The sequence below is a fragment of the Stegodyphus dumicola genome, chromosome 3 (assembly GCF_044657685.1).
Source record: "Stegodyphus dumicola isolate Sdum_Otavi_A_Nest chromosome 3, ASM4465768v1".
NCBI lineage: Eukaryota > Metazoa > Arthropoda > Arachnida > Araneae > Eresidae > Stegodyphus > Stegodyphus dumicola.
Window position 1 is genome coordinate 240752359 of NC_140770.1, and position 13129 is coordinate 240765487.

At 34.7% G+C, this 13129-nt stretch overlaps 1 protein-coding gene across 3 annotated transcripts in view; it reads left to right on the forward strand.

Moving 5' to 3' along the window:
* Positions 1 to 13129, forward strand: part of LOC118195687 (uncharacterized) — a 154810-nt gene that overhangs the window by 85491 nt on the left and 56190 nt on the right. For 2 of the 3 annotated variants that reach the window (XM_035367015.2, XM_035367017.2), the window contains exon 2: positions 8123 to 8167. The gene's annotated coding sequence lies outside the window, so the exon portion shown is untranslated. Of the gene's footprint in view, positions 1 to 2925; positions 2946 to 8122; positions 8168 to 13129 lie in introns of those variants that run through there. The other variant, XM_035367016.2, reaches the window with a different exon arrangement.

A 13129-nucleotide genomic window follows, 5' to 3' on the forward strand; every position in this document is an offset into this window, starting at 1 on the left:
TTTGTCGGTAGTTTTTGTCAGTGATTTGTCAGTGTCGGTAGTTTTTGTCAGTAATCAGTGATCTCAGAGACATCCACGGTATGACAGCCCAATTCGTCAACAGTCCACATTGCTGCTTCTCTTTGAGTACGAGAAAGTCCGAATAAAAGATGTTTGACGAAGTTGCGTAAAGGTATAGAAATTCTTCCAGACTTGGAAAGACACTGAAGAAGAAGTTATCATTGAACGCTGTGTTTTACCAAAGTTTTGTATTTCTGACGTCACTGAAATTACCGTTTAACTAGGACAATTTTTATTAAAGGTTTTACTATTTCTGTCTGCGGTAGTTATTAAAATACTGTGACGCCACTGAGTTCTTTCGCTCAAATACGTATGTGTTAGGAGAGAAAGGATTTTTAGCACTTTAAATTTTGATGATAACGTAATATTTTCCCTAATTTAGCAACCAAGGTATAAAAAAGAAACAGACAGATAGAGATATACAGTCAGATTTATGCAGAATTGGTAATTCTTTAATCGACTTATGGGAATGCATAAGAGTGTTATTTTACGAGCAAATGTTCTTTTTTAGGAAATTGTGTTGTAGAGTCATTAAGTATTTTTGATGCTGGAGACGCGAAACATGAGCAATGTTCTCGCCGAGACTCGAACTTCGACGTTTTGAATACGCGCCGAGTGTGCTACCGTTACACCACGAAAGCATGCAGAATGAGGGAGAAAATACCTTATATATTCCCCCTTTTAAAGGGCGACTGGGTATTAGAAGACACATTTGCCAAATCCCGGTGGTGAAGAATCATCATCTACCACCGTTTTAGTTCAGATTCATTAGGATTTTGAAGCAAGAGTCATGAAAAATTAGCAATGCCCTCGCCGAGACTCGAACCTGTACCTCTCGAATACGCGCCGAATATGCTACCTTTACACCATGAAAGCATGCAGAAAGGAGGGAGAAAATACCTTATAGTGTTTAGGGAAAATGACATAAATATGTGTTACACTGGTAAAATGTATTCAACACTAGCCCACTTGGTGAGAAATATTACTAACATCTAGGGAAAAGATTCAATAGAGCAACAAATATCGTACACTGTTGTGAATAAAATATTTATGTACTAATTATCGACCATAACATATCTTGCCATTCTGCGCTAGATTTTGCTTTCACAATATGTTAATATTATCGATTCCCAGAATTATTTTAAGTCAAGAAATCAAGAATATTGTTATCAAAACCTTTTTTCTCTTATTCTATTATTATAATTAAATATTCTTATTCTATAGAAAAATTGTTCATTTATAATCATTAAACTTTAAAGACAAGAATCAAACTGTGTTTACTCATTTACATGAATCAAAATTATTCAGAATGCATTCTCTTAGAGAAGTGTAGTAGCTGTTATATCAATAAATGATCGTACTTTTGTAATTTGTTGAGATCTGTAAAATTATTTTAAATCAAATATTGCAATATAGGCTACTTTCAAAACATTTAAAAAGAGTCGATAGAATAATATAGTTGTGATTTAAATACCTAATTGAAAGATTAAAAAAAAAAAAGGTCTTTTAATGGATTTTGCAACAATATTGCGTGTTTAATTCAATTTCTTTTAATTAAATACAAGGTAAAATTAAATTAGTAAATTTAATCTATAAATAAATCCGAGTTATTTAAAATAAATCCAAAAGAAAATTTAAACTGTTCTAAATTGTTTACATATCTGGGGAACGTGAACAATAAATATCGTCTCAAAGTATTATAAGGTATTGTCTCCCTCTTTTCCGCTTGCCTTCGTGGTGTAGTTGGAACACACTCGACGCGTATTCCGGAGGTCCAGAGTTCGAATCCTGAAGAAACATTGCATATTTTACATGCATCCAGCATGAAAAAACTAATAACCCTACGGGATTATGATTAGTTAATCGATGCGATCTTCATGTACTGGAAGATTTTAAACCGCGAATTTCACAATAGAGAACAGTATCGAATAGTAATAGTAATTTTCATTGTTATCAACATTATTTAGTTTGACTAGGTATTATAGCCATAATACTTAGTTAAACTAAAATATGCATAATATTAATAGAAATCAAATATTAGTATTTTTTTATCATAAATAAAATGATGCATTATTTGCATTTGACCTGTTTATTTGACCTGTTTTTCATTCGATTAATATACTCAATTTTCTGTTACGAATGATAAATGAGGTAGTTTATACGACTGCTTTTTAATTCAAGCAGTTACCTTATTTTCCGCCAGTTTCAAAACGAACAGCATGTGATGTATATTAATTTTTCTGAAAATGAAAAAAATAAACCTACTTCCGTTGTTCCTTTACCTCTGAACTCGAAGCACAGCACAGGATGTGCATGTTACAGCTTCAGATTCCAAAGGATTTTCTTTACTATGATATATGTTCTCTTTTATTTACATTCCGCACAATTTTTATACGTTTCCTGTCTGCAAGGTCGACATTTTAATGCTTTGTCCATAAATCACATCTCTTGCTAACATTATCCATTGTACTGTGTATCCAAAGTTGTCTACGCTGACTAATTCATCCATTGCATTGTGATTTGTATTGCAGATTTAGCTTATTCCTTCTCGAAGATATCTAACCACAAATAATCGTGAATCTAGATGAAACAAACAGGTGAATCTTACAAAAGATATTAGTAAGATTTTCACTAGTGAGTAACATCTTCCTTGCGTATATGTTTCTTACAAGAATGTGACAAACAGTTGATTTATATCAAATGAGATGTTCATTCAGCATCGGGTTTTACGTAGGATGTGGTTTTTCCAGTATATAAAATTTGAGCAGTCACTTCATATATATCTGGAAAAGTTTTAAATCTCGAAGATATCATAGTCCCTGTAAATATGCTAGCTGACATTTCAGAGAACATTCAGTTTGTATTAGAGCTTCATTCTTCCAAAGGTAACTATTATTTTCCATAACAAGGTATAAAAATAAATATAGATGTATTGCATTTAAAAATGTTTTATCTCCTAATGTCTTATAATTGAAGAACTTCTATATAGAAAACTAAGCTATAAAGACATGTTAATAATATAACATAATTGCAAAAATTTCAGTACGTTCAATTTTAATCTGCAAGTCACACTAAATTCAACTTGTGTCTGAAGTTCTAAGTAAAAAATAAGATCATGTGGAATGTAATAGAACTTGAATAGTATTAAAATGTGTACGATATTCTGGTGTAATTAAAAGAGCTGTGTTAATTTGTAGAGTCATTAGGTTTTTTTTAGAGGCACAGAGAGGAAAAATTAGCAACCGCCTTCGCCGGGAATCGAACCACGGACCTCTAGAATACCGGCCCAGCGTGCTACCGTTACACCACGAAGGCATGCTAGGGAAGTGGGAGAAATACCTTATAAATTCTGCGTAATACAGTGCATAAATTTGAATCAATTTGCCATTATTTGAACAATAATATCCATTTTCTCTGGTAATTATATTTAAGAGTATTGTGATACTTCTTTGGCAATATGAAGCAACTCCAATGATGGAACACAGAAAAAAAAAAAAACTTTATTTAACATTCAAATGGCGACATACAAAAAAAGAAGAAGAAAGAATTCTAACATTTAAAAAAATAAATTACATTCTTCGTGCGAGAGTCGCACGTGCACTCGAGTCTGGTTTCAAATATTGCCATTCACAAATACCTTAATGTTCATCTATTTAAATCATTTAAACTACAAGATTTTAATAATATTTAAAGCTATTACACTATATGCAAGGAAGTTCAGTTTGCATTAAAAGAGTTTAAATAAAGCAACATACTTAGAATTAATGTGTGATTATATTGTTTTTGAAGGGCTAGTTAAGATTACATTCTTTATAAATGAAACATTTCAACATGAGACTTTATTACTCTCTCCGTAGTGTGTTGATTAGGGCTTTGTGTCAATTAATTCACTTGGATATTCACAGTGTCCTAAAACACTTTATAATGACAGATTGCAGCGCTGCCTTATACATAATCAGATAAAAATTTCTCGGCGGAATTCACTTTACAAAACTATTTAAAATCTGCTGTTTGAAGAAGTTGTTAACTTATTTCTAATAGCAATGCAAGCGAGGAAGATTTACTTTGGAATTAAAGTAAATCTACAGGTGCTGTTAAAAGATTTCTGACTAACAATATAATTATTTTGAGTAAAACATCAGTTATAACGTCAGCAATTCTGATATGAATGATAATGTCATATACTTTAGTTTTGAACATACTTTATTATTGATGTAAAGAACCATTCTTGATTGGTTAAACATGTTTTTCATAATCTGGCCTTCTCAAATCTCCAATGCAACTAGGATTCTGTGAAGTAGAATTCATTGCACTGTTGTCATAACTTCAAAGTTAATCTTTTGGTCAAACAACATGATTTGGAAACATGTCTCTTTTCCTGTGAGAAAGAAGGTTCGAGTTTCCGTGATGCGAAAAGATAATTGATGATTGAAGCGTTGAAAAACAATCGCAGAGGATAATTTAAATTTATTAATATTTTATATTAAAACAAATGTCCGACAGCTGTTTATTTTGGTTAATTTATATACTATTTCATATAAGTGATGACTATGCAAAGAAACGTAAAAAATTAGCCTTGCGTTTTGTAAAAAAAAGTGTATTGGCAAATTAATTCAAATTCTAAGTTATTTATAATTTAAAATTTAAAAACGCTTATATATTCCATTATAAATTTTGAGTAATAAAATCTGAATCCATATTTTATGTTAAATTTATTGGAAACTTATTAGTTTCTGAGGCCAAAAAGTTGAGTTTTTAATAAAATTATTCTTCAGTATTTTAAGTTTCTAAATAATTTCGTTCATGATATTTTACAGTAGTTTATTGATTATATGTTACTAATAAAATAAATTTATAGCCAAAACCTAATTTTATTTAAAAATTGTTCATAAATGATCATTAATCCCAAAACTTAAATGATTCGTGTTTGTTTGATAAATAGAAAGTAACTATTAAAATTTTACCATCTTTTAAAAACGTTTAATTAATATCGCTCTAATTAATCAAAATAAATTGTTGTAGCATTTCTCAATAATGAAACAAAGGTAATTAAACAGATCAAGAATAACTATTGAACTGAAATAAAGTAGCATGTTAGCTGAGATTTTTTTTTAAATAAGATACATTCCGATGACCTCAGAGATCACGGGAATTATGTATAGTTAATGTAAACAATGTAAATAACCTCACAGATCACGTGAATTATGTGTAGCTAATGTAACCGAACGAGGTCATCCTTCCTATTCTTCTATTGCGGAATGTATCTTACTAAGGAAGTCTGACAACAATTAAATCACATATCTTAGTAACATTATCCACATTGTAACTTCATATCCAAAGATGTCTCCGCTGAACTATAACTATCTCTAACTATTAGTAACTCTAATTAAATGATATAGTTATGAATTTATAGGTTTATTTGAGAAATTCTGAATTTTCTTAAATAAATAATCATAAAATCAGTGAAAACTGTCCAGAAATTTCTGTAACAGCCAATTTATCTCTGTTCTAGAATAATATAATAAAGGAATTAGAAGTTAATCAAGTTCCCTATAGTTAAAAAATCATAAAAAAAATCTGAAATGTTTCAGATTTTAAATTACGTCCAAAGGGGCGTTTTTTTAACGTTTTGAGTGTTACCTTTATTTATTAAATATCATGTTCTTTGCACTTAAACCATAAAATTCAGTTCAAGAGCAATATCGCAAAATAATGTTAAATTAAGCATATCTTTAGAATTTCCGATATACACAGTCTCGCGAGCTGGTATTTATATACAATAAAAAGTATTTTTTTATATATAACGTTGCCATTTCTCGCTTTTAAAGCATTGAGTTTGTAAATCAAAAATTCGTTAAAGTTTTACAAAATATAAAATCTATAATAAAACAAATTCCAAATTTGGGATTTCAGATGCCCATATTCGCAGTAGGATTTCGTCATTCAAAATTCGACGGCTCTATGTACCATTGTTTTATCACAATGCGAGGAATAGACAATCATTTATGCAGATTTTTCATTATTTAATTTCTTCAAATATAATGCAGGGCGACTCTAACATTTTGTGGCAACAGTTTGAAAAGTGAACCGACGTTTATGAGTCCGACGCAAAATCGCAAAACGAAAACAATAGTCCTTCAGGGACAAAGCCCCTTTGGACTAAAAAGCAAGTTTTCAAATATCAGAAGGATTTTTTAATTTATGAATAAGTAACTGATTTTAGTGTTCAGTTACAAAGTTTCATCGAAAACCTAGTAGCAATATTCGCTACTCTTTTCAGAATAGATTAGCTTCCGTACTTAAAAATAACTGAGTATTTGTTTTCTTTCTAAGAAACTCTAAATAATCTGATTCCTTTAACCCGAGAAACATTACGTTTTCAGATTTAAAAAATATTAATATGAGTAACAAAAACTTTTTGTAGAAGGGTGCGAAAGGAAGATTTAGAATTTTTGCACAATGTTATGCAACTCTTTGGCAAATAAGATATGCGTAGCTTAACGTTTTATTTTCAAAATGACCAAAGCCTGAATCATTTCAACCCAAAAAGAGGTTCACAAATTGAACTTTGAGTCATGAAGTATTTATATTTTACTATTTACGCGTAAAGCAGATGCTGACGCAGAATATTCGTAAAGATTTATGTGAGACATTAGGAAATAATGTCCCGTCTTATTCCACACTTCTGAAATAGACACCAGAAATTTTTGCACGAAAAACTTCTTATAAAAGTTATCCACTCTTCTGTTCTCTACCCAATCAATCTGAAACCAAGTGATTGCCAAACCAAAAAAAAAAAAAAAAAAAAAAAAAAAAAAAAAAAAAAAAAATCATCATATGAGCGACTATTAGCATTTAATAAAGGTCTGAGTGCATCATTTCGTAGCGTTAAGAAAACATCTAATAATAATAAAAAAATGTCTCAACTCGATGGATACCTATGATATTAATGCAAGCACAATAAACAGATCGTGTGAGGATTTCGGAATCCTTTTGACAATGTTTCAGCAGTAGCCTGAGAAGTTTATATGTAGAAACATGCGTCAAAGTTGAGTGCAATAGGTGAAACATGGGTACATGGCGTCTATCCTGATAGTAAACAGCACAGAAATGATTTGGCAACATGCCTCTTTTCCTGTGCGTAAAAAGCTTTGTGCTTTCTGGGATATCAAAAAACTGTTGATGACTGATTACCTTTAGCGTTGGAAAACAATCACAGAGGAATATTATGAACAGCCAAAATATTAAAATTACGTGTAGGAACAAGCATTCGAAGGAATTCTTCACTATCACGACAGTGCGTCGTCACATTGCTAAATCAAAGGCTGCTGAAACTGCTGCAAAATTACAAGTGTTACTTCATCCTTCATATTCACCAAATCTAGCTTTAAGTCACTTTTTTCTTTTTATAGATGTGAAGAAAGAAGTTAATGGAGTTTACTTCGCAAGTGGTGACGATATTAATAATGCTGTCGATGACTGGATTTCAGAGCAGGTTGAGGAATTTTCCTGCATGTTTTCCCAGCTTTTATGTAATGCAGAGAAAATTCATTATGTCAAAGTATTTTCTGTGCTTTACAAAAAAGGCTGGAAAATGCATTGTCGTAAAAGAGGAATGTATTGAAAAAGAAGAAATATTTGGCATTGTTTTCGAAAACCCAATCACAGGTGAGAATTATGCATGGTCAGTAACAAACTTTTGCCAAGAAGTTACGATTAAGCGAAAGGGGAAGCTATTGAAGGAAACTGTTCACCATCACATAAAGGAAAATATTTCATCATTAACAATTGGCATTGCTTCCTACAACCCCATTCTGAGAACATCTTGATCACATTGTCTAACAGGCTTTCTTCTAAAGACTTATGTGTTAAAATACATCCAATTACGATACTGAGTTACTTTTATAAAATATTTGCTTAGTAATAATAATACTTCTTAAATCTAAACGCATTCATATAATTCTAAGCTTCTAAATAATATTTGATACAATTGTTAATAATGCAAATAATTCAAATAAATTTTATTCATTAGCTGTTGCTAAATCATTTCTTTTAATTTCAGGATAAATGAAACTGGCACAGAGAAAATGCAGCACAACACATGAAGGTAAGTGAGACTTTTCCTGACACAAATTTTCTAGTTGGAGTAAATCACTAATCTAGGTGCAGAGCAGTTTTTTCAATAACTTTTAAGTAGAAAAGTGCCACTGTAAGATAGAAAGAAAATGTGTTTAGAAAGCGGACAGCAGTTTCTTAACCACCTGGTTAAGAATTTGAATCTAGACTGCTCCAAAGCAGGAATCCCCCCCCCAAATAAAGCCTGTGGAATATTCAAATGTGTTCGATCTTCATCGTTGCTCGTGAAGTTAGATATATTGTACTTTCAAACAAAAAGAGGAGAATGTAAGAATATATGGCCTTTATAAAATAAAAGTTAAGAAGCTAGATTTTAATAGCGTAAAAGTTTGCTTCCAAAAATTTTACGTAATTAGGTCCTATGATTTTTCCTTCCTTTTTGATTGGGTGATCTATGCGAAATCACAATGTCCAACGCAATTTTCTCTACATCGTCGAAATATTGCGGATGCAAATCTACGTTTCAACTTCGTTCTGTGAGAACATGCTTTTAGGACATGTTCTCGCAGAACGAAGTCGAAATGCCTGTTGCATTTCGCATCCGTATGTGGTATACCAGTTTAGTCAAAGTCGAAGAAATACGGCAGGATTTCATTTATCTTGGCAGTTGATTCACCTTACAAAGTGATGTCACGCAGACGGCTTCGAGCAAAAAGTTGCTTAACAATATTCCCGTTACGCTGAGTTGCTTTAAACATTATCAAGTATGAAAAATCTTTCTTGTCGCAAATAAGTTCGCATAGCTGAAGTATATAAATTAGGAAACGAGTGGTGTTCGATAACGCAACTGAAACATTCTCATGCCCAGCAAAAGGGAAAAACTCTTATGTCCGATTCTTGCAGACTTACATACCTTAACAACATTGTAGAAAGTGGAAAATTCAGCTACAGGTCTCAAATTTGAATTTGATTATTTCAAGTCTCTATACAGTCAGTAAATAATGTTTACAAATTTATAGCCAAATATTATGGAAGGTGAAATGCCTTTTAAGTGAAGTGTTTTAAGTGGTACTTGTTACTTTTTGAGCAAAGTAGCCACTGTTTTTAAATGTATCATAACACTTTGAATATAAATTAAGAGTAAATAAATTCTGATGTAAAACACCATAATAACATTACCAATAGTTTACTAAATAAATAAAAATTACTAATATATCAATTCCAAGACTCGAGTAATTGATTAAAATTGACTACCAGGAAGACGTGGACAAGTGATCTATATAATACGACAAAAAAAATTAAAGGCTTCATGAAAAAACGCATATAAAATTGGGAAAATGATAAATAACAAAAGAAAAGAGTGAAAGGAAAAGAACTAAAACTAGTTTATAAGGTATATTCTCCCTCCTTTCTTCATATCTTCGTAGGGTAACGGTAGCACACTCGGCACGTATTCTGAAGTCCAGGTTCGAGTCCTGGCGAGGACACTCATTTTTCATGTCTTCTGCTACAAAATAACCTAATGGCTGTACAGTGGCGTCCGCACTAAAAGGTGGTGGATGATAATGCTTCACACCAGGATTTGGCGACTAGGTCCCCTAATTCCCAGTCGCCCTGTATTTTCGCCCTCCTTTCTGCATGCCTTCGTTGTACAACGGTAGCACACTTGGCACGTATTCAAGAGGTCCAGGTTCAAGTCACGGCAAGGGCATTGCTCATTTTTTGCGTTACCTACTTCAAAATTCCTGATGACTTTACTTTCTTCTATATCACCTAGTTAAGCTAGGCCGTCTTTTAGTGGGTTTTGAGTCTTGTCCTCTCCGTCCGTACATTAGGATCATACGCTGTTACAACTGCCAGGAGTTCGGTCACTATAGCAGGAACTGTAAAAACGCTCCAGTTTGCGCGAAGTGTGGTAACAGCCACCCGACGCAGGAGTGTAGCTCGGAAAAAGTGAGTTGCAGTAATTGCTGCAGTAGTAATTCTGAAAAGGGGACCTCTTTCAGCACAGATCACCCAGCTACTTCAAGTTCCTGCCCAGTGTATGGAGCCCATTTTGAGAAGGACCACTGCAAAGAACTAAACCAAGATGACACTAAACAAACATATAGCAGGTCTTCGATTTTTACAGTGTAACTTGCAGAAGTGCTATGCAGCAACCATAAATACGCTGCAAGTAATGACACATACTGCTGCCAATGTCGGAATCTTCCAAGAGCCATACGTTTACAACGGAGGGATTCCTAGTGTTCCAACACACAGCAGAACGTTTCTCTCAAAGAATCAGCTAGCTGCGATTATTTACAGTGGCCCTCTCTCCCCTCTCCTAATGAAAATCACAGAGCATACAGTCTCCATCAGACTAGACACTAGTAATTGCAGCATTGATATTATTGCTGTGTATCTACCCCCGAGCGAAGATATTACCTCTCTATTAGAGGAACTTAATTCTAACCTTCTAACTGGGGCATCACACTGTATCATAGCAGGAGACTTTAACGCCACCAGTCAACTATGGGGTGCTGACTCGGAGAACCGAAGGGGAATTGCGGTACTCGAATTCTTGGACAGTAAGCATTTCATTGTCATCAAAGCTCAGGACTCACCGCCTACCTTTGAAACATCTAGAGCTCGAGGGTGGCCAGATCTAACAATATCAACTCCCAATACAACTCCGTACATACAAGATTGGACAGTGAGTGACCTGCCGTCTCTCAGTGATCACAAAATTATTACTTACAGGCTGGATACTCCTATAGACTACATAATAAAGAAAAGATTCAAAACGGCATTTGGAGGACATTCCGTTTTACGGGAACACATTCGAGCGCATGCAGAGAAATTTATCAAAGATTTCAACAACTGCCAGGACAGAAACTCCTTAGATAATCTCTAGGACTTACTAGTTACAAAAATAGTGCAAGCTGCCCACAAAGCATATCGTTTGAAATCTGTAAAGGCAAAACACTCGATATCCTGGTGGTCACCAGAGCTTAACACAGAGAGGAGCAGAGTTCGAGCACTTCGCAGAAAAGCACAATCCACGGTAGATTCATATCTACACAACTCAAAATGATAACATACAATAAAGCCAGAGCTTTACATAAAAGAAAAATTAAAGAGGCCAAGTTAATCTCATGGACAACTTACTGTAGTAATGTCACTAAAGCCTTTGGACCTACTCAAAAGATAACATGTAACAAGGTGTTTCGTCCTACGACCCTTTCGCCTATGGTGAATAGCACTGCCTCATCCAACATCGAAATAATCAGTGAGATCATAAATGCAGTTTTTCCTGATGATGATGAAGAAGATTTCTTAGAGGAGCAAGAGGAAGCGAGAAAAACCTACAGTATGAAATTTCGCCAAGTTACCAGAAGAGACGAACTCCCTCCTACGCAAATGGAAGTGGATAACATCATACGTACTCTGGCACCCAAAAAAGCTCCAGGTCCGGATGGAATTGATAATATCATCATTAGAGAGATACACCGGGAATTCCCAAAACTATTCCTTGCGGTCATTTCAGCTTGCTGGAAACATCAGTACTTTCCTAAAAATATGAAGTTGGCAGAAGTGGCGTTGTTCCTAAAATCAGGCAAAACTCCGGCAGAACCTACATCTTACAGGCCAGTCTGTCTACTGCCAGCGCTCGGTAAGGTATTGGAAAGAGTGAAAGAGTAATTCTTTACAGATTGGACTTCTTCCTGCAAAGGAACAACGCCCTGCATCCCAACCAATATGGATTCCGAATGGGCAACTCAACTGAACATGCCATAAAAGACTTAATGGCCACTATCAAACAGAACAAGGATAACAATTTGCACTCACTGGCAATAGCCATTGACATCAAGGGAGCCTTTGACTCCCTATGGTGGCCAGACGTAATAAATTTGTTGCACAACATGGCGTGCAAAACAGCCATTATTACCATCCTTCGCTCGTACCTTCAAGATCGAAGTGTACAAGTAACATCAGACAGCGGCATTTATGTCAAAAATGTCTTTAGAGGATGCCCACAGGGGTCATGCCTTGGACCAACACTGTGGAATATAGTGGCAAACTCGGCATTTCGTCAGTTTGAGAGCGTAGAATACGCTCGAATCATAGCCTATGCGGACGATTTTATGCTAGTTGTGGCAGGAAGGAGTAACCTCGAAATGAGATCGCAATACTGTCTTGATCTGTTCTCCCAATGGGCCAGAGCACATAAGCTTCAGATTTCGGCACAGAAAACTAAAGCTTTGCTCATAGGACGCAGCAGGCAGCTAAGACGCAACCCAAGTATTAAACTCCATGGGATACCGGTAAAATGTTTCCCCCAATTGAAATATCTTGGGCTATTACTCGACAACAGACTTTCTTGGATGCCACATGTCAGGAATCTTAAGACTCGAATTAGCATCCTAAGCAACAACATGAGACGCATGACTTCACATAAATGGGGTATCTCACCTAAGCTACTAAAAATTTGGCATAGAACCATTACAGAAAGAGTAATAACTTATGGAGCAGCAATCTGGGGTGGCGAACTTACCTCTCATATGAAAAGATCCCTGCTCTCTATTCAGAGACAGCAGCTACTTCAAGTATGCAGGGCCTACCGTACCACGTCAACACTAGCCCTACAACAACTAGCAGGAATTCCTCCCCTAGATTTGATAGTAGAAAGGGAGGCAGCTATCGTAAGGGTTACCAGGCTGGGTCAAACTTCAACACTCTGGGGTCATAATTATCCCCACTCAGACTACGAGGAGCAAAACAACTGCAATAACTTTCATCCAGCAGCTTTCAATCTCTCTGACGGTATCAGTATAAACGACCAACCAATTCAGAGGTACAGTAATAACCTTTTCACAGATGGCTGCAAAACTGAGAACGGCACGGGCAGCGCCTTCTGTAGACTAGAAAATGGAGTTGTAACATTCGAGTGGAAAAGGAAATTAGGCTCGAACAATTCGGTATACCAAGCAGAGCTTCTAGCTGTCAGTGC